Source organism: Artemia franciscana, chromosome 20 (assembly GCF_032884065.1).
Source record: "Artemia franciscana chromosome 20, ASM3288406v1, whole genome shotgun sequence".
Classification (NCBI taxonomy): domain Eukaryota; kingdom Metazoa; phylum Arthropoda; class Branchiopoda; order Anostraca; family Artemiidae; genus Artemia; species Artemia franciscana.
Window position 1 is genome coordinate 29,033,882 of NC_088882.1, and position 27,418 is coordinate 29,061,299.

The following is a 27,418-nucleotide window of genomic DNA, read 5'->3' on the forward strand; positions in this document are numbered from 1 at the left end:
GGAGGGCTCGTTCAAAGATAATAATTTTATCATATTTATGTTAATATTTTATGTTATTTTTTGGTTAATTTTATTTATCATTGGTATATCATAATTATAATAATAATTTAATAAAAAGGTATAGCAATATTCAAAACAGTGAAGATAATGAAGAATAATTTAAATTAATGAAATTTTCTATGTTGGTAAGGTAATCAACGACATTGCCTCCCCCATCACAAAATGAGAGGTCGTGGTAGTGGGCAGAGTCAAATAGATAGGAAAGCCAGTATCAGAAGGAAACATGTTTTAGTGTTGGTCATACAAAGGCTCCTGGTTAAAATTAATGTAGAATGAAAATAGATAGGAGACTAATATTTTTTATTTTCCTTTTGTTTGTAATAATTCGATTTATTATTCATATATCATAATCATACCAATGATTTAATAAAAAGTATAACAATATTCAAACTAGTCAAGATAATGATTAATAATATAGATTAATGAATATATTCTATGTCAATTAGGGAAAAGAATTCGTTCCAAAAATTACCTTGGCTGCAGGATGATGGCAAAACCTGACCTCAAAATTTTGGAGAGTCTAGCTTCCACTCTTTATTCTATGTTTGAGGTCAGAATATTTTCCTCGATGCGGCCATGAATGAAAGAAAACTAAACAGGGAAATACCAAAAAAATTGAAGTTTTAGCAAACACAAATGTTTCACAGCTCATATAAGGATAAAACACTATGCTCTTAAAAAAATACTAGGATTAGACACACTTTTAATTTCTTATTTTTTAATCACAAGAATCGAAATAATACAATCCTACATGAAAAGCACAAATTTCAGTATATCAATCACATAAAATAAATGATACTATCATATACACAACCTAACACCGAACAAAGTTATTTTGAAGAATGGGTACTTTTACAGCAAAAATATCGAAAAAAAAATTATAAGCACGCAAAGGGTTACTTTTGGCAACACTGCGAGAAGTGACGACATAAATCAACTGTGTCTCTTTTTATCTTCTTCAATTTCTCGGTGTCTCTCTTCAATCTTTGTGTTTTGCTCTTTCATTTTAACGAGTAGAGGATCAGTTTGAATTAAACCTGCACAAAGAGACATCGTTAAAAATTATCGTCAAATTTAGATAGCGTTTCCATGTCATTAGAAAAAAATATAGTTGATAGCCATATAAAAAAAATATATATCAATCAACATATAGAAATATAAATATAGAAATAATATGAGAACAAAGAAAGGGAACAAAAAATGAAAAGAGAAAAAACAAATAGGTGAAAAAACGAGGATTTTATCAGCCAGTAGCTAAATATTGAAAAACAAGCAAATATTTCGACAAGGACCTCCGCCAAGTCGTCCTCAGTGCTCAAAGAAAACAAAGAAAAAAACAAAAAAAAAAACAACAGCAAAATCTAACCTTTATAAGTGACCTACACGAGAGGAAGACAGATACTGACTCAACCAACAAAAAACCAAGTTTAAATCAATGAAAGAGAAGTTACCAATTAGATTGAATAAGTATCCTTTGCCTTGCAACAGATTTCGCCTGTCTACAATTTCGGTTTTCATTAGATATGCGGACATGTTGTCTTAAATTAGATTGAGCGGAAATATTCATAGATTCTTTTAATATTAAATTATTATAAATTGGGCTTAAGGAAATATCTCCCGTGTCTCTATTTATAGCCAAATTTCTATTTATATGTTTTTTTTTTATCTCAATAGCCTCTTTAAAAGATTGCGGTAGACCATTTACAAGAGATATTAAAGTTGCCTCTTCAAAAAGAACTAAATGGGCAGGATTTTCGTATATATGCTGGGCCAGAGCTGAATCAAAGTTGTCATTTTTATTTTCCAATCTCAGGGACTTGTCTATTGAAATTTTGTGTTCTTGCAATCGTTCCCCTAGTTGTTGATTGGTCCTTCCAATGTAAAATCTTCCACATGAACAAGGGACTCTGTAGACACCACTACCTAGTATAGGGTCCGTTTTATCCTTTCCCGAGTTGAAAAAATGTTCAACTTTTTGTTCAGTTTTAAAAGAAACAGAGAGATTATGTCTTTTTAAAATTTTTCCAAGTTTGTCGCTGAGTTTTGATACGTATGGTAATGTAGTGAAAGTTTTTTTCTCAATTGCCAGTGTACCTGAATCAAGGGGGACGGGCTTCCTGTTTTCCTGTTTAATCTTTTTTAATCGTCTATCTATTATATTTTCAATGAGGTTGATTGGGTAGCCATTGCAGAATAGAATGTCCTTAACATAGTCTAACTCGGATTTTACATGATTACGTGAACATATTTTTAGAACCCTGTCGACTAAAGAAATTACTACCCCTCTTTTTACACAAGGAGGGTGATTTGACGAGAAATGTAGATACCGATCATTATGGGTTGGCTTTCTATATATAGAAAAATCCAGGCTGGGAATATTTTTTATAATTAAAACATCCAAGAAAGGGAGCTTTCCTGAATCTTCCAGTTCTATTGTGAATTGAAGATTCGAATCAAAAGAATTCAAATGTGCCAAAAAAACTTTTAGAGAGTTCTGACCATGTTCCCAAACAGCAAGAATATCATCAACGAAACGAAACCAGAGAGAGTGTTTTAAGGGGAAACTATGCAAAGCAGACTGTTCTATGAAATCCATGTAAAAATTTGCCAAAAAAGGAGACAAAACAGTGCCCATGGGCAGGCCCTTGACCTGAAGGAAAAATTTTTCTCGAAAAATTTTTTTTTTTGGGCCTGCCCATGGGCACTGTTTTGTCTCCTTTTTTGGCAAATTTTTACATGGATTTCATAGAACAGTCTGCTTTGCATAGTTTCCCCTTAAAACACTCTCTCTGGTTTCGTTTCGTTGATGATATTCTTGCTGTTTGGGAACATGGTCAGAACTCTCTAAAAGTTTTTTTGGCACATTTGAATTCTTTTGATTCGAATCTTCAATTCACAATAGAACTGGAAGATTCAGGAAAGCTCCCTTTCTTGGATGTTTTAATTATAAAAAATATTTTCAGCCTGGATTTTTCTATATATAGAAAGCCAACCCATAATGATCGGTATCTACATTTCTCGTCAAATCACCCTCCTTGTGTAAAAAGAGGGGTAGTAATTTCTTTAGTCGACAGGGTTCTAAAAATATGTTCACGTAATCATGTAAAATCCGAGTTAGACTATGTTAAGGACATTCTATTCTGCAATGGCTACCCAATCAACCTCATTGAAAATATAATAGATAGACGATTAAAAAAGATTAAACAGGAAAACAGGAAGCCCGTCCCCCTTGATTCAGGTACACTGGCAATTGAGAAAAAAACTTTCACTACATTACCATACGTATCAAAACTCAGCGACAAACTTGGAAAAATTTTAAAAAGACATAATCTCTCTGTTTCTTTTAAAACTGAACAAAAAGTTGAACATTTTTTCAACTCGGGAAAGGATAAAACGGACCCTATACTAGGTAGTGGTGTCTACAGAGTCCCTTGTTCATGTGGAAGATTTTACATTGGAAGGACCAATCAACAACTAGGGGAACGATTGCAAGAACACAAAATTTCAATAGACAAGTCCCTGAGATTGGAAAATAAAAATGACAACTTTGATTCAGCTCTGGCCCAGCATATATACGAAAATCCTGCCCATTTAGTTCTTTTTGAAGAGGCAACTTTAATATCTACTGTAAATGGTCTACCGCAATCTTTTAAAGAGGCTATTGAGATAAAAAAACATATAAATAGAAATTTGGCTATAAATAGAGACACGGGAGATATTTCCTTAAGCCCAATTTATAATAATTTAATATTAAAAGAATCTATGAATATTTCCGCTCAATCTAATTTAAGACAACATGTCCGCATATCTAATGAAAACCGAAATTGTAGACAGGCGAAATCTGTTGCAAGGAAAAGGATACTTATTCAATCTAATTGGTAACTTCTCTTTCATTGATTTAAACTTGGTTTTTTGTTGGTTGAGTCAGTATCTGTCTTCCTCTCGTGCAGGTCACTTATAAAGGTTAGATTTTGCTGTTGTTTTTTTTTTTTGTTTTTTTCTTTGTTTTCTTTGAGCACTGAGGACGACTTGGCGGAGGTCCTTGTCGAAATATTTGCTTGTTTTTCAATATTTAGCTACTGGCTGATAAAATCCTCGTTTTTTCACCTATTTGTTTTTTCTCTTTTCATTTTTTGTTCCCTTTCTTTGTTCTCATATGTCATGCATAGCCAGTATGGTCTCAGAACGTATTTATAGAAATAATAATAAAGAAAAATATAAACTGGAAAATTTTTGTTTGCTCCACAGACTGAGTAATGAAGCTATAATTGGCAGCTGGAAACGGGGCGTAACTGGAGTTTGGAAGAGGAATATAAAGAACGTCCAAATAAAATCGTCCAATGAGTCGACAAATGCAGACAAATAAGCTATATTAAATTGAAAACATAAGCTAACACAGAACTGAATTTCAAGGCGTCGGCCCCGCGTGCCAACACCTTGGAACTTGTGCATGTGTGTGTGAGAGGGGGGGGGGAATAGATAAGCACCTGGCTGGAAAACTTATGTAAAGGGATTATTTTGTTTCAGGAATTGCTTTATAAAACGTCAGCTTTTTTCCATAAATTAATTTCTAGACGTTAAATAACTTTTTTTTTCTAGGGTTAAATAACTTTTTTGAAGCCAAATTGACAAAATTGACGCTTAGAAGTAGGCAAAAACATTTCTTAAACTAAAAAAACAAAGAGTATAGAAAATTGAAGACAACAAACTCACCTGACAGAAAAAAAAACGCCATCTGTATCTTCTTTATAAAAATTTGAATTATCTAACTCATAGCTTTAATCAATTTGGTAACTAGAATATTTATGCACGGTGATTATTTTGTTTCAGAAAGAGATTCATAAAATGTCAATATTTTTTTTGTGATTTATCATATTCTTAAAATTACATTTTTTTAAAGCTAGTTCATTTCTTTTAATCCAATGTGTTGAATTTGTATGATGACTCAGGCACATTTTTCTAATTTAAACACAAAAATTATAGGAAGCCTAAAAGACAAAAAACTCGCCAGTACAATGAAAACACCATCTAGCGTATCGCATCTAGCAAAAATATTAGTATCATAAACTCCTTAAATCTGCTTTACATCTAATTCACATTATTCCGAAAATAAAATCACCCATGTTACCATAAGCAAACAATAAGTAAATTTTTAAACTAGCATTTGTACTGTATACTGTAAATAGTGTAGAATTTGACAACCCAGTTTTGAAATGCGTAAGAATATTATAAATATCTAAAAAGACAATTGATATGACAAAGACAATTGAAATGATTTAAGTTTCTTCGCAAAATGCTTTGATATCTGCACAAAATGTATATCTCAATGTTGAAAATGTCAAATGGCTAAACAGGACGGATTATATTACTATTTTTAGAAAACTCAAATCCAGAATAGCCCTTATACTCATACCAAAAAAACTCGTGCCATCTGCTCAACTACCATCATGATATTGACAAGCTTATGTCTTTTTAGTTTTTAATAGCCCCCTCCTTACTTATCTTAACTTAATTAACCTCTCCTCAAAGAGGTTTCTAAGGGTATCTCTTGTTAAAATTATTTTTTCACTTAAAAAGCAATTGACAAAGCGAAAAAGGAATAAAACACGTAAAAAACCTTTATTTAAATAGTAATCTGTTTCTAAACTCTTTTTAACTCAGCAATCAAAATAATCTTGACAAGCTTAGACTTTCTTCGCTTTTAAATAAATCAATAAAGATGTTTAACATCTAAAATATAAACAAGCACAAATAGTAACAATATAAACAATACTAAGGGAGGTCGACATCAATAGGCTAAAATTTATTTATTCCCATTAACCATAGCAAACTCAGTTTTAACTTTAATTAAGACATAGATAAAAATTCAGCGAATTTAAAACCGTCAAAAATATGATAATTTCAGTACTGAGTTAAAGATACTGTACTTTTAAAATAGAAAACAGTTTTCAAACTAATTTAAAAACTATAAATAAATTAATTACAAAAGCTAAAGGAAAATATTCCATACAAGCAAGGCGTTAAGAGAAGTTTTGGTTCACTTCGACTGCCAGATTTCAAGTTGCCGACATATCGGCAAAAAATGAAAAAATAAACACGCGCTTGTATCAAAAAATTGTATTTTTGTAAATTAGGGATTGAACTTTCTGTAACAAAGTATCTCTGATACACAGAATTTGATGGTGTAATTTTCAACAAGATCACTCACCCTCTTGGGGGTGTTTCCCCAGAGGGTTCGATTCATGAAATCTTACAGGAAGGCAAAATAATTTTTTCAAAATCTAACGGGGAGGGGGGGGATTTAATTTCAATCCTTGTTAATGAAAATGCACGAAAAAGACATTTTTCAATTAAAATAATTTTCTTTAAATCTGGGAGTGAGCAAAACATATTGGTGGGGAGAAATATCTTCCCTTTATTTAAAGTCAGGCAAGTTAAATCAGAACAATAATTTTCAAAAATAATTATAAATTCAATGAATTTTGTATATATAGAATAAATAGCATTTTCTCTTATTCTACGTTTTGTTAGCGATGTTATTTTTTTCCAAAGTTTCGCTTACTACTGGCAAGAGTCGCTCTTTACTCACAGTTCTTTGCCCCAAACTGTTTAATATCTCGATTCTTTCAGTTTTGACTGGAAGCAAAAACAAAAATTGGAAAAGTTTTCATGTTTTTCAGTGGATATGCTCTGGAGAAATCGAGAGCTGTTTTTTTTCAAAGAGTTTTGTAGGCTTTTCTAGAAAGCAATTAGACAGAGTAGATAGGCTCTGGATGATTTGAGAAGTGCTGATAAAGCTGTCCTGTTTTGATAAATATCCTGTGTTCATGGACGTATCCATGACTTTCATTCAGGGGAGAGAGGGTGACAAAAAAATCACAAAAACGTACCGAAAATGTGTTTATGTGCATTTCAGTTACTTTTTTAATGAATTGGACAAAATTTTCGTGGGGGGAGGGGTAGACCAGGTAGACCCCCTCTCCTGGGTACGGCCTTGCCTATAATAGTTTTCCGGTAAAACTTAGAATAAAATATCACGACAAGAAATGGCACAAGTAATTTCGTCACCTGATATTCTTCTTACCCTCATGTTTTGATGCGACGTTTTTTCCTGCAGAATCCAATGATCGCGTACTGCCTACAATTCAAAGACAAATTTGATTAGTAAACTATATTAAACTATTCATTTGAAGATCAAATAGAAGCGCAGAAGGCCACTTTTCAGCCAGATAGAAAAAATTAAAACGCCTTACTCCACCGCCGATCACCAAACATATATTGGGAATAAGCAACCTTAAATTTGTTTCCTTAATAAGAATTCAAAATAATTAATTTAGCGTTTTAACTATCAGCTTTATTAATAATCAAATTATTAATCTGGTTTACAGTGATGATAACAGAGGGAAATGCGATGTCAAATCGGTTGTAATGAAAATCTATCGTTTTAAAGGACATTAAAATAAAAACACCTCCATCCCGTAGACTCATCTTGAGTCTAATCAAACATGAAAACCGCAGTTTTCTAAGACCATTCTTTTAATTCTTTTAAGATTATCAAGTGCTTAGGACAGCATCACATTTTCGTTTCTGATGCTACGTTGAACCGTAGCATCAAAAAAGAAAAACAAGTTTTTTTTTACTGAAAGTAAGGAACGACATTGAAGCTTAAAACGAACAGAAATTACTTCGCATATGAAAGGGGCTGCTTCCTCATGAACACCCCGCTCTTTACGCCAAAGTTTGACTCTTCCTCTCAACTCTACTTTTTAAAACGGTAAAAAACATTAGCGTAAACAGTGGGGCGGTGATGAGGAAGCAACCCCTTTCATATTTAAAAAGGGTACTAGAACTTTTCATTTCCGTTAGAATGAGCCCTTTCACAACATTCTAGGACCACTAGTTCGATGTGATCACCCCTGGGAAAAAAAAATAAATAAACACGCATCCGTGATCTGCCTTCTGGCAAAAATACAAAATTTTAAATTTTTGTAGATAGGAGCTTGAAACTTCTACAATAGGGTTCTCTGATACGCTGAATCTGATGGTGTGATTTTCGTTAAGATTCTATGACTTTTAGGTGGTATTTTCCTCTATTTTCTAAAATAAGGCAAATTTTCTCAGGCTCGTAACTTTTGGTGGTTAAGACTAAACTTGATGAAACTTATAAATTTGCTTTGGATGCAGCTATTGGTGTCAAAATTCCATTTTTTAGAGCTTTGGTTACAATTGAGGAGCCGGGTCGCTCCTTACTACAGTTCGTTACCACGAACTGTTTGATCAGGATTTATGCAGGGTTGGGTTCTATCACCGTTTAAATGGATCGTTTGGATGTACTTTGTCCCATGGAGCATAGCAAAGGCAATGGAAGAACAAGCAATAAATGGTGAAAAAACTCTCGTAGACTTATGTATTTAAGCATTCTAGATGAAAATGTTAGCAAAACAAATGAACTTCTAGAGGTTTTGCCAGTTCAGAATGCAAGGGAATTTCTAGAAATTAGTGTAAGAAGACAAAGTCGTTAAGACTAGGAACAAGTGATGGTGAAGAGGTGATATTGGATAACAACGACTGGTATCGACGACTAGGAAATATTAATAGTAATATGGTGGATGTACTGAAGATGTTAAAGGTAGAATAGCCAAAGCCAAGGGTGTTCTTTGACAGTTAAAACAAGTTTGGAGGAATAGGAAGATAAGTCTGCAAGCAGAGATTAAAATATTCCGAAAGAAAAGAGGCTAATATTATTGGAATATGTTAACACAGAATACATCAAGCTTACAGTTCAATGATAAGTTGACAATTTCATTTAAATAAAGTTCTCTTCGCTAGAATTTATAGTTGTGAAGCATTGTCCCGCATTTGGTATTTAGAGCTAGAATAGATATGTTAAGAAATTCTGATTTCGCAAAGATTAAGAACCGTATATTTTAAATATCCCTCCACGGACATGTACTCCTTATTTAAATTGAAAGTACGTGTTTCCTAATCCATGTAAAAAGCTTTATGAGCTAAAATCAGATGTACCACCCAAAGGAACTTGCCACCCGTGGAAACATCTGATTTTTGTAGCTTTTGCAATAGTTAATACATCTCTAATTCTCTATTTGTTTGAATAATGGGAGATAAAATGCGTACACACATACAAGTGCGTATGTAGAACTTTTTTTTGGGGGGGTATCAGAGGGGGAAACAATGATAAGTTTTTGAAGGAGGGGAGGAGAGCACGCATGAAGTAATTATTGAACAAATTAAATAAGACTTGCTTAGAAATTCAAAGAAAATATGGGATTCGAAGGAGACGCGACTTCGAGACTCCCCTTAAATACATTTGTGAATTCATATACATATAATTTGCGGCTAATTCCTCACACGACCAGGTATTCTGTTTATGGAGACTTAAACCAGAAATATTAGTTCCACCAGATTTTTTAAGAACCATATGATTAAGCTGGGAGCAAACCTTTTGTGATGACCCTATTTTCCGCTTTTGAAGATTTTGGCGGAGATCTACAGAAGACGACACTTCTTCAGTCGATTTAACGTCCACTTTTGGCTTGATTTTAATTTTAAAACCAGCAAGCCACTCTAAAAAACAACAGCAATTATTTGAAATTTCTCAAGAGTCTTTGTCGTTCACTTTTTCTCCTTTTCCTTGTAACGAGTAAAAGATTCTTAGAATTAGGATTATAAAAAAAAATAAAAACACACTAACTAGCCAAGAAAGAAAAAAACGACTTAACTTCAATTTTAACAATAGAGATTTCTACGAAAAGAACATAGTTCTATTCGGTTTTTTTTCAAATTAATAAACTAATTTAAAATCTCTGTTTTTCAGTTTTATTTTAAATATTTATTTGTTTCAATTCCACATTAATTTCAGTTCTAATTCTGGTTTATAAAAAAAAATTTCCCTTTTGGAAGGTTCTCGTGATGGAAAATTTATACTTAGTTTTCAATCAACCTAAAATCAACCTGAAGTTTTGAAATATAGGGGATTTTTCAGTATTTTGGTGTACCGAAGGAACTAAAAGCTGGACGGTGTTCAGAATTCATCATTCAAGAAAAAAAAAGGTCCAGTTATATACTGATGGATAATGTTTTAGGGCAATTCAATAAATTTAAAACTCAAAAAGTTTCGAAAACTTAATGCACAACAGAAGAAAATATATTACCTAAAAACTGTGAAGTTTGAAAGAAGCGAAACACAAAGGTTGAAACTCGAAGAAAAGTTTCCGGGAGATGCTATTTAACAGGAAATGACTTTACGAGAAGAGTTTGTAAAAACTTTAATTTGTAAATTCGCGATATTTCTGAGCAACGAAAATACTATTTTCAGAGGGATAGTATGATAACTAGTGCAGCGACGCATCAATGAAATGTAATTAAGATTCCCTGTAATAAAACAAAGGCAGAAGACACTGATACAGTGAAAAGGCATATTGAATCCTTATCAAAAATTGAGTGTCACTGCCCTAGATCAGACCCAAAGAAAAACTATTTAGATACAACTCTGATTGTTTCCAAAATGGATGATGTTTATGTAGAAATCTGTAGTGCTGAATGAAGGACTCCAGTATCTTTGAGAATTTATAGGATTTTTTTCAACCAAAATTAAAATCTGAACTTGTATAATCCCATGAAGAAGTTATCAGACACATGCAAAGAGAGACATGTAGTTAATAAACTACATGTAGGTTTATTAACTACATGTTAATAAACCTTTGTTTGGAGCTGCCAGAACCAAAAAAGAAGAGTATTGAACAAAATGACGATAGTAAGGCTGAGACTAGACAGGAGACAAAAAAAAAGATAGAGCTAGTAGTTTCACAACAGTTCTATGCTTGGAATTTAAAAATGCATTAGCACTTCCTCGTGGTAATGCTTCATAATTTTTCTGTAAAAGAATAATTACAATTTATAACTTCAGCCTTATTGGCTAAGCTTTTTATTAACTCAATATGTAAGCCATTCAACCAGCTTCAATCTAGTATTTTTGTCATAGTTTTTGGTGTCTTTTTAGGCCAGATGGATTATTCTGAAGGACAGACATTCTCTGGAAATTTGTAATCTTGTCCGAGGTTGGATACCCCTCCTGGACTCCTAAAAATAGGAGTTGCTGCTTATGCACACAGCTCTGGTAAATTGCATGCTGTATAATTTTTTTTTCTGGTATAATTTTTACTATTAAGTACGTACCAGTTGACTACATCAAATACTCAATCAAGAAGTATTCAGCGTGCATTTTGATTTGAAATTTCCGCCTTTGGCTGTTTTTTTTTCGCGTGGTTTAAATTTTAAATACGGTGATGGCATCTATCTTGTATTCTGCACTGTTTGTGTACTACTGCCACCGTTAGGCAGAGGTATTCCCTTCCATTAATTTGCAGCTTTTCTGGAGGTAGAAAATTGAAATTTTACTTTTCTTTTATTACCATTTAAAAATCAAGACTAGGATGACAAAAATATGTAATTTTTTTGAAAATGTGTCATTTTTGTCGATCGTGTAATTTTTTATTGAAAAATGTGTCATTTTCCTCGATTGTGTCAGCATTTCGTATGAATGTGTCACGCAATATCAAATTGTGTCATTTTGACTTAAAATTTGTCAATTTGGCAGACATATTCAAAGTAGTTATTATTTCAGTTTCATCTCAACTAATATTTACGCTTCTCAAATTTAATTTACTTCAGGACTTAAGTTATAATTATGAGAAGTTTTTCGGGTTAGCCAAATGTTTACTCTCTTCAACAACTTAACAATTGGTAAAACCCTTCAATAATTGAATTTGGTTTGGAAACATAAATCTTCAAATTGCTGAGAAAATACGGCTAGAATAAGTAAGTTTTAATAAACTGTGTAGAGTGTTTTTTACTCTTTTGTTTTAAAGCATAAACAATTTTAAATATTCATGAATCAAAAATTAAATTTATTGTCTATTAATTGCAAATTTTTAATCATAAGACTATTTTATCAAAATATAAAATGAAAAGTAAGCACAGGACTACTAAGGAAAGAATGAATAAAAAAATGAAGTATTTGAGGAGTTGGCTACTTCTTAGTTGAAATTCATAACCTCTTGTGTTTAAGCGTTTTTGAAATTAAACAGGGCTCAATAGAATATAACATTATGAGCTTAAGGCTAGCATATAAAATCTTAAAAAACAAATATGTTATTTTTGGAATTACAAGTAAGGCTGGCAGGTTAAGTTTCAAATTCTTAGTCGTAGAAATTATAGAAGAAATATTACTAAAATATAAATCTGGCGCAGAAGAGGGGGGAGGGGAGATTATACAATACGTAGAGCAGAAAAAGTATGATTTATTACTCCAACCCTTCTTATATAAATATTCTATAGGTAGTTAGGAGAAAAAACCCAAATGCTTTCATTTACTATTGTCCTAATTACTTTAGTAGCAAAAAGATCGAGCATAAACGTATTTGTTTTTATTTGACCTTTTGACCTAGTAAATCAAATAGTTCATTGTAACAAACTAAGCATGGAGCTATGCGGCTCAATAGTAGCCCAAACTGGAAGAATTAGGGTCTAGATAATAGTAGATACATTAAAAGAATTGAATTTTGATATTTATTCAAAATATAGAATTCGTGAAGTTTTATGCTTTCCACCAAAGTTTCGAGCCTGAGAAAATTCGCCTAATTTTTGAAAAAGGGGGAAGCGCCCATAAAAAATGAAATGATTTAATGAAAATCATCCCACAAGGTTAAGCTTTTCAGAGAACCCTACTTTAGAGGTTTCAATCTCTTATATATAAAATGAGGAATTTCGAATTTTTTGTCGAAAAGAAGGTCCCAGATGCGTGTTGATTTGTTTGTTTTCCACATAGGTGATCACATCGAACCATTGATCCTAGATGATCGGAAGAGGGTTCATTTTATAGGAAATAGAAAGACCTAGTCTCAAAGTTGTCTTATCAAAATTTTGAGATAGCCATTTTGTTCAACATGGTCTAAAGATCCATTAATTATAATTTTGAGGATGACTTGACCCCTCACGGCTCCCGGAGGAAGGATTGCAAGTAACGCAGGTGTTTTCTACATTTTTTAAAAAGTCTCTATTCTTATTAAACGGTCTTTGTGTATCAATTGTGATTCATAAATAATTGGAACAAAAAGTCATACTTTAGAGTATATAAAGAGTGAGGTATTAAGGAAAGGGATATACCCTTCATATTCGTAATGATTTGTTTTTGTTTTAAATTTTAACGTTGCTCCTTTTTTTCAGTTGAAAGTCTGCTTTTTTATTTGATTTCATCTTGTAGGAACAAAAGTCTACCATCAAAAGTCAAAAACTAGTAATTTTATACTGCCGTCAAAATTTATTTTTAGGTTACTCATTAGTAGTTTATCAATCGGTTCACTACAACCTAAAATTTTTAAAATAGTCAATTTTCTTAAAAAAAAAATCTCTTATTGATTACAAATGAATTGGGGGTAGGTTAGTATGCAGAAAAAATACACGAAAATTGTATAGTTTGAAAAGAATAAAAAAATCGTGCTCATTTCTCGATGTTTAAGGTTAAGCCCCATCGAAAATAGGAAAATAGAATTTCCCCCTATTTTCTAAAATGAGGCAAATTTTCTCAGGCTCGTAACTTTTGATGCATACGACTAATCTTGATGAAACTTATATATTTAAAATCAGCATTAACATGCAATTCTTTTGATGTAACTATTGGTATCAAAATTACATTTTTTTTTAGTTTCGGTTACTATTGAGCTGGGTCGCTCCTTACTACAGATCGTTACCACGATCTGTCTGAAACTGATCATTTAAAACTCAAATTCCCTGAAAAACTAACACAGAAGAACATACCTTTCCTAAAAATCATTCAATGTCGAAAGTCAGGGAGACCCTAAAAGACTTTGGAATCCTCATTTTTAAGCAAGCTATGTCAAGGTCAAGTTAAAATAAGTTTCTTTCAAGCTCAAAAAAGACCCCTCTAAAACCAACTGTACTTGAATATAAATCTACAGCTTACTTTTAAAATGATTTTTCTCTTAATTGGTACAACGACTTCTACCAAGTTGAACTTCCTCCGTCAATCTTGCTTGACGTTCCTCTTCAACCCGTTCCTCATCTCTGGTTGCACCAATATCTTTTCCCACATCTGTGCCACTTGATCTAAGGGATATTGTATCTCAATCTGGTGAACTTCGTCTTGAAGTTAATTCAATTCTTCTGAAAAGAGAACGACTTCAAGATCGATGAACATTGCGCAGAGGACTCTTGCTTTATCGACTTGGCAACTTAAGTGATGGGCTATAATCTGGACCGATGCTACGTAGTTGTTTGATAGAGGTCAAATGGCAAGGACTGTCACTGTATGGAGATTGTCTACTTGAACGTGGACTTGAATATCGTGCAGGAGAAACCGTCTTATTTGACGATGGGGAGACCTAGACCTAATAATTCAACTTCACTAAATTTGTAACGCTTATTCAGATTAAAATAAAAAACAACTGCTAATTTATTCTTTAAAGTACTAAAGACACAAAAATGAAACATCCTTTGTCTCCTGGGGCTATCTTAAGTCTATTTGCAATTTAAAATGGTTGTTTTTTAAGATATTTCTTTTATCTGTAAAAAAAAACAATTAGGACAGTACCACATTTTTGTCTATATTGCTGCGTTTAGTAGTAAAAAACGTACAAGCAAAACTAATTAGTGAAGATTGACATGTGTTTTTCTTGTATACAAATTCAAACATTAATAATCGATTGATTTCCATAGAAAACTAATCCTTCAAAAGAAAGTTAACACCTTGTTTGATGCTATTTTACTAATTTTTCTTGTTTGATGCTATTTTACTAATTTTTCGCCCACAGATTATTTTTGTTTTTGCAACCAAATTTGCAACGCTGCATGTAGAAGTTCTTTTTATTTAAAATGAATTACTGATTTTTTAAGATACAAGAATTCACTTGACCGTTTCAAGCAATTAAATTTCATTTTCTTGGTCTTTTGTATACCAAATACAATCTATTAAACTACACTGTAATAGGCAACGATTCATTAACGGACAAAACGCTTCAGCAGCCATCTATAATCAATATTTAGTAATCTATACGTAACAATTTAGTAATTGGCAAGTATCCCCTTTTAAGGATATAAGCATCCTGGTATGGTAAAAAAAAACAGAAGCTTTAACGCACTTTGTAGCCACAACAAAAAAATACTATCTGATGTATTTAAAGCATTTAAGAATTCCAAACCTAGATTCAGGCTTCAGAATAAAGAACATAAAGTAATAGGGTTCCATGGTATTTGAATACCCTTGACAAGAAAATAAAATGAGTTCTTTGTGTGAAATTCTATTACCCCATTTGCAGTGAAAAAAAAAAGACGTTTCCTGAAAAGGGTTTTGGAGAATGAAGATGTTAGACTTTACAATTTGACCCAACACAACTTTCCGGGCCTTTCATTTTATTTTTCAAAAGTTCTATAAATTGATTTTAAGAGTAATATTTTACTTTTAATAATGATCGAGATAAAAGTAACCATCCCTTAACCAGCAACAAATTACAATTGTTTCTCAAAAGCCAGCTATTATTTCAAAACGTGTTTTTTTTACTTTTGGTTACTATGGGCTTGGGTTCGCTCTTTACTAGGCTGAAGCTGCTGTTGCAACTAAAAATAGTACAAGAAAATACAGCACTGGACACTAAAATCCCCCAGCACCGCTGATCTCTGTTTCATGGTCCTTCAGCCAGGAAGTACAATAGGGGGGGGGGGTCGGGGTCAACCATCCTCTGCTTTCACACACATTTATTGCTTACCTTCCCAAGAGTTCTACGATTTATAACTTGCTCGACTCTAGCTGAGCTTGCTGAGTCACGCCAATGATACTCGTTCTAAACCAAGTAGCTAGCGACATCAAGACCGGAGCCCCTATCCTCACGGGCAAAGGATTTCAAGAGGTAGCTGCAACCATAATCCACAAAATTGTGATTTAATCGATTAATTTCTTTATTTACCAATAGTAACAAAGTAAGCAAAGAGAGCAGAGCTTAATAAGGAAAAATAGCTTGATAGAGCGGATAGTCACCGAAATCAACAAATTTATTCGTTAAGAATCTGCTCCTGAGTTTATTAAGAATAAAACCCTTAGAGATCACCATTTTCTATTGATATTGCGTTCCGGGCGATTCTTCCTTGCTACGCCCTTCTAAGGAGATAGCAGGATATTCTATCCACCTTCATCAAACTCAGTAGATAACATCGGGAAGAAGGACAAATTAGTGTCAGTATCTTAACCAGTTTAGCAATTCACTCGTAATTTTTTCTACGGCAGGTGCCATTATTAAAATGTCCTTGTACTGGGACTGTAGAAGATATTCCAATTTAGTTTAAGATTTAAGTTGTTTGGTATTTGTGTCTTGCTCCTCCCCTTACAAGTATGTCAGTAATCGTAGACTTAAATGGCAATATGGAGAGGAGCTGTGAAGCTTAAGAGCACGAAATTTATTTTGTAACAAATGATCCTAGATGAGAAAAAACATAAAAGCCATTTAAAGATAAAATCCATTTTGGGATAAAAACAATATAAAAAAATCAATAAAACCCATTTAAGCGTCAGGACATTGTCGGCATATGAGTGGGGGAGGGGGCCCGTGCCTTCACATGGATTTTCTTTGAAATATCTTATTTTGGGATGCTTTCATTAAAAATACCAAATTATAGATTTTTTATTGAAAACAACGAAAACAAAACTATAATTTTGGCCCCCAAAATACATACAAAAAAAAGAAAAAGAATTCACCATCCCGAACTCTCATGAATTGGCACCACTGTCTAGTTTTGGAAGCCGTTTGGAGAGGTAAGTTTAAGGCATTTCAGGATTCGTAATGTTTGTCAAAAATTCAGGTTAAGTAAGTATACTTACCATTTTACCATCAAAAATTTCAAGAATTCAGGTTTTCTAAAGCATTAACTCGTTCAAAGCCGTTCCACGATTCACCTTTCATAATAAGTTGTGAGGACACTTACGAGGACAACTAACTAGAATCGGCTAAACCAGGTACGTCAAACTTCGTGATATATTGCTATAACACCTTGAGTTGACAATTGACCTTGAGGCGATAGTCCAGTGCATAATTGATCAGAGCTGTTTCTTGAGTATTAAGTTCCAGACGTTCACACGGGAGCTTGAAGGCGAGACGCAAGCCGACGTATGTGTCTTTTCACCTCAGGAAATCGTGAAAAAATAAGGAGAGAGGGCTCCTCCGATGAAGGTGAGTGGATATACTGGTAGAAGTCAATCTCTGGTATCAATTCAAATAATTTACTTAAAGGCAGCAGTTACTTTTTGGGAATGCAAGAGCTTGTCCATCTAGATATAGTTCTAGGGCATGGGGACTAAGAGTTCTTGAAACCCATCCGTAAAGTCCTCAACCGTTACGGAGTTACGGAGGCGTTGAGGAGAAAACAACCTCTTTCATATACGGAACAATTTCTGTTCGTTTTAAGTTTTAATGTCGCTCTTTACTTGCAGTTAAAAAAAAACAGATTTTTTTTTTAATTTAATCCTCAGAAAGAGAGGAAATATTATAAACCTTCAGCATTTATATAGCTCCTTTACCCCAAAAATATTCCTCCAAATGGAGGGGGAAAGGGACAAACTATCTTATTCCTATTAATTTGAAAGAACTTTCACGGAAATTATGGCATATAAATTTTTTTTGAGGCTATAAGAACCCCCTTCCAAGAATGATCCAATGACCTTTCATTGTTCGCTGTTCTGCAGCCATTTTTGTTTTAAAATTGTTAGTATTAGTGTCCAAACAGTTTATAACAGCCGTTATTTACGTCTGGGCTACATCTTTAGGGGTACTCTGAGCACACCACAGCGTGGTAAAAACACGAACGTGTCCGTGAACTTACTTTCTTCTCGAGAAAAATGAATTTTTGGAGACTAAGTTCTTTCCATTTTTAATTTTCTTTGACTTAACTTAATTTACTTCTTCTTAACTAAGTTTAAATTTAATAAGTTTCGCGTACTTTGAATTAGCATAAAAATCAGATTCATTTGAAGAATACATTGTTATCAAAACGTGCGGTACGAACCGATTTGCAAACTCCTTCGCGCCCTCTTTCGTTAGTGCATTTAACAGGACACTACATTTTTTGTTTTCATGATGATCATAGAAGCCAAGGGGTCACTCACTTTCTACCACCTGGTGCACGGTTGGAGTACCACATTTGCCATACAATTTCACCTTTGCGTGACATGGTCCATCCAATGCTTGGCACAGTTCCCTCACACTAGGCAAACGTCACTTGGTGTATATGATTTCTGTTTTTATTATGCTAATTTTTATTGCTAAGACAGCCATTTAAATAAACAAAAGGAAATTGTGATGTTGAGTTGACTCAAGGCGTTCGAACTGGTAGCAAAAGATCTATTGAACAACAAATAGTCAAAAAAGAAAAAAAACTTGTAGATCAAACAGTATCACTTCTGCCAAGGGTTTAGTCCCTTCGCTGATAATAAGGAGTTTAGAAACAATATCCAGGCGGGGCACAAGCTCCAGGACGACACATTCCACGAAATAAATTCCTAGTGGGTGTAAAATCCTTCACATGAAAAAATACATTTTACATTAGTGATTATCTAGCCCCATTTACAATGAACTTGTTAATTCGGAGCGCTTATATATCAATCAACAAAATCATACTTTGCAACCTAATAAAACCTCTAATAATATCTTATGTGGGAAGCGATTGGCTTTCAAAAATGCTTTACGTAAATTGAACGATTGTACTGCCATTCAGTTTTTTTTTATCTTTTTTACCCGAAATAAACACGTTGTCCATCACTTGGCTCTTCAGCAACTTGTTGTGTATTCAGCCTTGCCATACTCGCGTGAACAGACGTATATCCAACTGACCATATAAGTAAAAGACTTGTATCCAACTTACTAGAAAACTGAAAAGACGTGTATCCAATTTTCGTTCGTTCAGAAGGGCGGATGTTTCTCAAGTTTCTAGTGAAAGAGACGTAAAGACCAAATGGGCAGTTTCCAAAATTCGGATATACTTGAAAAGCCGCAAAATGACTTCTGAAGTATCAATAACGCCAAATTAAGTTTAAAAACCTTTACTACAGGCTTATTTACTCTCCAGTGAAGTGAAGTTTCTAGAATTTTGAACCCAGTTTTTCTCGAAACTGTGGTTTCTGATACACGTCTCTTTCTCAAAAAACTGCTGAAATATATAGCTCAAATTGAACAAACCCAATACATTCTGTCACCTGATATGCCTTTGTGGCTATGAAACCAGTTTTCACAGATCGTGCATTCAGGAAACTTCTTGGTATAATATGGTCTTCTCATGGTAAGGGTGTCTTCGGTCTTCTAGGTATAATATGTATAAGTACCGTTTTGATTTAATTTTACTTTAATTTTGTCATAGGGAGAGTAGGCTATGTCTTTGAGTATTTGTTTTACTTTTTATCGTTATTTGCTGCTTAGGTCCTAAGCTTGAGACGTGTGTAAAAAGAGGATCGGGCCCACCCCTCTTCAGATATCCTAATTATTTTAATTCCCGAACAATTCTTATTCAATATACCCCAAAACTATCTGTTACCAACACCCCTCCCCCACAATAAATCTTTTCTATGAGCCTACCGAACTGCAGAATGTTCAGCCGATTTAAAAATTTCAAAGTTTTTTCCTATGAGCATTTAACCCGTTATATAACCTATGATATAGATATGATTTTTAGCCAATTTTTGAATTTTGAGGTAAGGGGTACCCTCTGAGCCAAGCACTCGAGAAGTGAAGTTTGTTAATGCCAATGAAATATAACAAATTATGATGAAAATATATTACTTTTTCTTAGCAAAATTGTGAAAGCTACAACAAAGAATTATGGAAGGCGGCCGCCTGGAGCGCGTTATATTAAATATATAACCTAAACTAACCGAACAAAAATACTAACTAAATATTTATTTAAAATGTGGCTACTATGTATTTTTCCAGAGACCCGAAGCTAATTCTCCGGTATTAACACCGTGAAAGGCGGGTAATGTCTCCAATTCACAATCCAAATTCTCGAGTGTTTCTCGTATAATACTTAAGTACCGAAATCCCCCCCGCCCAATGCGAAAACCAGGAGGAAGCCATGATTGCTGAAGTTGACATAGGCTACCTAGTTAATTGGTTTCATCAACAACAGCATGCTATGTTGCAGAATATCCACTTTTATTTGCAGTATACATATTTTTCTGTTTGAGTAAAGGAGGAGGGGGTTCGACTTCCATTCTGTTATCGAGAATAACCCTATATTATTTACTAATTTTATTAGACATGCTGTAACTAAGGAAAAAAATTCTTTTCAAATGCCGACGACCACAGTATCAAGGCCAAAGCAGCTCTGATATCCAGAAAAACACAAATACAAATATAAAATGACTCATTGACAAAGCTTCTCATTGTATTCTGGAATGAAATTTGACATCTTCTTTTTTATATCTATTAATTTAAGAAGAATTCCAGAACTACTTGGGAATTTGTATCCTGAAAGAAGTTAGAATCTAAGGGATCTTTGGGACGAAGAATTAAGGAATGTCAAGAATGCGCAAATATATACATAAGCATTGGATGTGAAAATTTTAAATCTGACCACAGAATAAAAATTTTAGGGCTCTATTAAAAAGAATCATAAAAGGTTAAATAAATACAAAATTAAAAATTCAGAAAGTGTCAAAATTTATCCAACTGAGACACCGAAGTCTATTGGGGCAGAGGACGGCATAACGGGGGGCTGCAACTTTGAACAAAACACGAAACATGGAGCATTATAAACACTTTGTAGGAAACTATTTGAAGCTAGTTTAATTTTGAGATATAAGGAGGGAAGCAGGCGAAGAATTAAAATCCCCCAACAAAACACTATTCCTACGCACAGCTGAAAAATATTAGTTTGGCTCTCTTTAAGCACGTGAAATGATGAGACACGTCCTCTTCTTTTGGGTAAAAGTATACCTGCATGGAAGGCAAAGAGTCGCGAAATTTGGACAACAAAAAGGTACTTTTCAGAATCTATTGGGGCATAATTTTTTTTTTTTTTAATGAAAACACCAAAAAATGTATAATTCAAAATCTAAGGAGAGGGGACTCCCCTATCAAAGTTAGCACCCCAAGGGGAGTAAAGCCCTTGAAGTGAGTTTAGAAAATTTTTACCGTAAGAGCTGACCACGTTGCAGCTCTTCCAAATGGTGAACGAGGAAGCAAACAGTCAAACATTAACTAAGTGACACAGCTCCAGTTAAAATTCCAACAGAACCCTAATTAAAGCCTAATTTACCAGTAAACACAAATTTGAGAGAAAACTAAAAATAATATGTCCTTTTATATCATCTGAGAATCCAAGCAATGGTATACGACCTCCACAATTTTGAATTTTAGAAAAGTAATCCGGGTAAGGTAAGGGTTGCCCCCTTTCTACCATTTGGCGTGCATCTCTGATTCTACCAGGCGAAGTACAGTTCTTCCAGTCATACATAACAATAGCAACATATTCGGCTATGTGCTTCGCTTTGTAGTGCTTATTGTCATTTGCCTTACCATGAGTTTTATATTTATTTTGTTTAGTTTGCTTAATTTTGTGGGTGCTGGCGTTTTTGAAGCAAATGATTGAAGTTTATAGAAATGTTGTTTGAATTGGTCCACAAACGTAGACAACGCGGTGGCCGGCGTTAACTCCCTCCGCGGACACCCCCCTCCCAGCAAAAAAAACTTTCCAAATATGAGAATTTTATTTAAGTTCTGTTTTTATCTAATTTCCATAAGGGTTAGAAATTTTGGTGTTTGTGTATCCTAAGCCACTCATTCAAGTTCACACTGTGTGTAAAACTCGAGAACAAACCAGTTTTTCGTTAGTTTCTTCGTTACTTTAGAAACACGTTCGGGCTATAGATTCACGGAATAGGAGGGGGGAGTATAGCAGATGTGCATGCAAAATGTGTTAGGTACGAATGTACAATTATTCTGCATATTATGAAGTAAGAATTGTTTTCTGAATTCAAACTGCCCAAATACTTTGACCCCCCAACCCTTATATGCCAATGAATAGCCCACTTTTTCCTCGAGGATTGGAAGGGGGGGTAAACGTCAAGAACCATTAGAAAGCCAGCTAAGCAGAGTGACATTACACTTGGACAAAACTGTTGAGCATATTGGGCCATCAAACCCCAAACTCCAAGCGGCTATCAGCAAACCCAGTAGCCAGCAGATTCCGTAAAATACATCAAGAACGAGTCAGTAGAAAAGATTCTGGGAAATCAAAAGCTGATCAAGAAATTTTATGATGGGTTGGTTTTTGGTTAAACGATGATTGAACTCGTGAGAAATTGTTCAGTGAAGGTGGAAAGCTAACAGTGATGCAAGCTATCTAAATCTGCAGAACAGTGGAAACAGTATATGGAACCCTAGGACACGAGAGCTCATTATTACATAATGAGTCTATAGGCTTGGAATGCTCAGAGAACCTCAAATGCCTTGCGAAAGGGAAGAGATAGAGCAAGTATGGTAAAATCAACCATTTCGTTAAAGTTTACATAAGCAGAGCTGGTGACCAGGTGTCGGATAGCGAAGGAGGTATAAACAATTTTTGTGATGTGACCATCCTCTTAAATATCATTTTCTTTAAGCCATTTACAACTCCAATTGTGCAGCCCTTTGTGACAAATAAAAAAAAAGGGACGATAACAGACTCTTGAATACTACTACTACTACTACTACTAACAACTAAAAGCTACGCACAGTCCTCCTCCGTCCTAATCTATTCAAAGCCTCCCTCTTTACACCTTCCCACTAAGTTCACTTGACCGTCTTTCTTACCGTCACTTGACTACCATGTCAACAAATGGGCTGTTATATGACCTAACACCGTATTGGTTATAACTAGATTGTTATACCTACAAAATTGCAAAAGTCTGTAGCCATTACTGTTTTCTTTTCCTACGCCAAATTTACCTAGGCTAAGATACCATCCTCCCTATTTTCTACCAGCCTGGGCGTTAAAATCTCCTAGAAAAAGTATCATATTTCTACTTGGGATCTTGTCTATTAGCTCCTGTAACTGTAAGTAAAATTCATCTGAGTCCCTAGTTTCTCCGTCAGTCAGTTCAAGGGGGGGGGGGTATATACTACTATAACACACACCCCGAACTTTTTAGTCATAAAATGAGCAATTGAGTATTCTATTATTGGTATTCTAATTAGTATTCTATAAATGAGTATTCTATTATTAATACCATTCCAGTGTGACGAGTGCTGTGACGTTTACTAGGCTATAATTTCCTCAAGAGGCGCCAATCCTCAAGGGGTGCCACTCCTCAAGGGAGAATAGAGTTATTGCAAGGTTCCCAGTCTTGCAGTTACCCCGAAAGAGTCGAGGCAGCACTTTGCAGAGGCCGTTGTACATAGATCTAAATCTTACGCCCTGCCGCAGTTGTCCTCCTAAAGAAGATCCTCCCAGGATGGTGTTTTGTGTCACCATGCAATTAAACCCACTACAGGAAAAATGTTTGTAACTCAAGGGACGCGTGGACACGCCGCTGCCCCCTGTTAAGCATACATTTGAGGAGCCTTCTTCCTCCTCCATCTGTATTTATGCCCCCAGGCGAAGGTAACCCAACTTCTATTATGGACCCCAAAGAAAAGATTTCCCCTTGGTCTGTGCTTCTTATTGAGGTACTCTACATATCTGTAGGGCGTCACCCTATCGCCACCTAGGGATAAGGTGAGAGGCACCGCCTGGGAGAGGTACCCATAAGAGCAGTAGACTCATAAAGCTTTCCATTAGCACACCCAAAGACTCTTGAATACCCATGTTACTAAGTTGTTGTGGTACTGATTGACAATCTCACCAAAACATAATACACAACGCTGAAGTTAAATTCAAATTTATGATAGCAGCAGGTCGTATTTCAACAATTTCTCTAAAGATACACAACTTAGCTTCTAATTAGATCAACTTGCATGTAGTGGTTTCCTTCTACAGAAAGAAACACTATAAAATCCTGAAAAATATTTTTGAAAATTGTGAGTTACTAACATTAATCCTGGAAGTGCCTCATTGTACTTTCTCCCATCTCCAACTAATGTGCGAATATATAGCCCAAATTCTCTATGCATTTCCTCGTAGCTTGATATTGTCGACGATGTTCTTCAAGCGAATTTAACGGCAAACAAGAGTCGTTGACAGCATTAAGGAACAGGAAAATCCATGAAGAATATTCAATATGGGCCTATACATTTGCACGTTATGAGCGAATAAGGTTATATAGGGGAATAGAGAAGGAATAGGGGGAAAATATAAGCATTGTACTGTTAGTATAAGCATTTAATATTTGTATTATAGGGTTTCTTACGGTATTTTTTGGAAAACTATTGTATTTCTGTAAAAGGAGAGAAATCACTGCACTAGTACGAATAAGGTATAACAAGGGTAAAAAACAAGGTAAAGAATGTAGCATTGGACATTCCAGTCCCTACCGACGGTACTGATCTCCGTTTCTTGGCCCTTCAGCCAGGAAGTGCAATGGAGTCAACCATCCTGTGCTTACGCACATCTTTCCAGTTTACCTTCCCAAGATTTATCCAGGTGCCCATTCAGAGCTGGATCGACTCTGGTTGAGCTTTCAGAGTCACGACACTGGCCCCAGTCTCAAACAAAATGATTGGGTACAATGAGATTCGAACCCTCGCCCTCTCGGACATCCTAAATCCAACGCACCAATCCACTTGGCTATAAGGTATAATACAAAAAAAAATTCCAAAATGAGCAAAAAAAAGAAGCATAAAGGGTTAAACGTATTATTAAGAAAGAATACATGTCTTTATTTTCATTTTGTTTATTAATGGAAAAGCAGTGTGGTGTAAGGAAAGAAGTGTAAATCAAAAAGCAGAACCAGTGATTGTTCCTAGGTTTATCCCCTCCCCCCATAAAATTGTCTGGTAGAAAATTTCCCGAAATGCAACATTGAGCAGTCAAAGAGAAAGTATGAGAAACAAAAATAATGAAGAAGAGAAAGAATTCTAAAAAGTTCTACCCGTATTCCAAAATATAGGCAGGATATGTGGTGTAGAAAGTCTGATAGAAGGAAATTTTTACATTTTATTTTGTCTTAATTCTTTTTTCATGTTTTTTGTTTAGTTAGTATTTTTGACTATTCATCCTCAGCCTCTCCCCCATCTATATAGCCCGAAGCTATAAAAAACGAACATAAAACAAAAATAGTAGCATTAGATTCCTTATTTTATGCTTCTTCTCAACATAACAGTTATTACCCTGATTATGCACCACACCCCCTGAAAGACACATATAGCCCTAATAATGTATTTGTATGTTGCTCTTCCTATTGATTAAACTGTTTCAAACAGTTCGTGGCAACAAACTGTAATTTAGGAGCGACCCGGCTCAATAGTAACCAATACTCTAGAAAACAGAATTTTGATACCAATAGATTTACAAAAATAATGGGGTGCTTATGTTAATTTCAAATATATAGGTTTGATAAAGTTTAGTCTACCCATCAAAAATTATGAGCCTGAGAAAATTTACGCTTAAGTCTTTACGATTTGAATTCTGTCCCTATTCTTAAAGAATGACCCCTGACACGCTATAGTCGTTTAATAAGAACAATAAAAAGTTTTTTAAACTAATAAAAAACTTAAGCGTAAAGAGCGAGGTGTTTTAGATTAACTTCCCTCATATATGTAATAATTTCTGTTCGTTTTACGTTTTAGGCTAATGTTGCTCCTTACTTTCAGTTGATTTTTTTTTTATTTAACTATAAAACAAATTACTGTGTCGACTAAACGTCCAGGTTATCTTGAGTTATTGTCCAGAATGTTTGATTGAAAAAAAATACGGTTAAACTTCGTTAAATAGAGAGGTATAAACCTAGAATAGGGGCTGTTGAGAAGGAAAGATGTTAAGAAAAAATTGTAACTTCATAATTTGCAGAATAATTGTACTTGCCAAATTTTGGCTACAATTATACTATAATTTAACCCCCCCCCCAAGATGTGTAAATATATTGTCCAAATTATATACTTCCCATGTGATTTTCAGTTTCTTGATTTCGTCGCCGTTAATTCAATTTAAAGGAAGCCAACAAGGGTTAAAACAAGATTGACACAAGACAAAATACATGAGAAAGGCAATATATTTGCAAATTAGAGGGATTAATGGTGAAGTACTGCGGGATTGCAGTCAAAATGTGGTAATTACAATTTTCATTCATATTATGAAACTAGAAATGTTTTCATAACATGTTTCCTTCTCAACAACCAGAGTTTTAGGCTTCTACTAAAGGAAACATGATAATCTGAAAATGGAAATATGCTCCGTATCAGAAAATGAAAACTTCATAGTTTTTTATGTTAGTTTTTTTTACATAGCCTAGGGCTAAATGGGAACATTAGGGGGGGGGGGAGTTAATAAATCGTCAAAACACAAAAACTCTATATAGCTATATAGCTATGCATAGGCTATAAATGCGTTTTTGCACCCACTCCCCTTCCAGAAAAATCCTGGATGTGCCCTTGGCTATTAGCAAATAAACTAAAACTTAGTTCAGAAAAGGACTTAAACTAAACCGTTCCCACTTTTGTACCGATCTTTTCACAGTGAGAATCAGTACACCCCCCCCCCCCCGGTACATATGTATTATAGAGACCCCACTCATGAAGTTTGATCTGAACTGTTAGCGTAGAACCGGTGTGTCTACCTGCCTTAGGAGACAATTAGTTTAAAACAGTGAGATAAACTACTAGATTATACAGGCACATTTTAATTTAACATTTAAGATATACAGTTGAAAATTTGGTTAGGTATTTATCATAGGGGGGGTTAGGTTACTTTACCCCTAAGTGCAAATTATGCTAATTAAACTAAACTACTATATTTTCATCATGTTTTGTTATATTTCATCATGATCAATCTAACTTGAATTCTTGAGTGTGTTTGGTATAATAGGCTACATAAGTACCAAAAATATACAATTCAATTACAACATTTTAATTTAACATTTAAGATATACAGTTGAAAATTTGGTTAGGTATTTATCATAGGGGGGGGGTTAGGTTACTTTACCCCTAAGTGCAAATTATGCTAATTAAACTAAACTACTATATTTTCATCATGATCAATCTAACTTGAATTCTTGAGTGTGTTTGGTATAATAGGCTACATAAGTACCAAAAATATACAATTCAATTACCCATTAGTCATGTATATCCAAATTCCAATCTATCCAAATTTAATGTTAAAAAAAAATATTAAGCACCACAAAAATTCATCTCCTGTCTTCACTCAACAAAAC

General features: G+C 34.3%; 1 long non-coding RNA gene across 2 annotated transcripts; it reads right to left on the reverse strand.

Moving 5' to 3' along the window:
• Positions 1 to 339: 339 nt before the first annotated feature.
• On the reverse strand, positions 340 to 27,418 carry LOC136040089 (uncharacterized). 2 transcript variants are annotated; one of them, XR_010620619.1, is made up of 5 exons: positions 27,317 to 27,418; positions 14,063 to 14,262; positions 9,521 to 9,645; positions 7,145 to 7,198; positions 340 to 1,097 (listed from the first exon to the last, which is right to left on the reverse strand). It is a non-coding gene; the product is annotated as an uncharacterized LOC136040089 (long non-coding RNA). The 2 variants fall into 2 exon arrangements; XR_010620618.1 differs by lacking the exon at positions 9,521 to 9,645.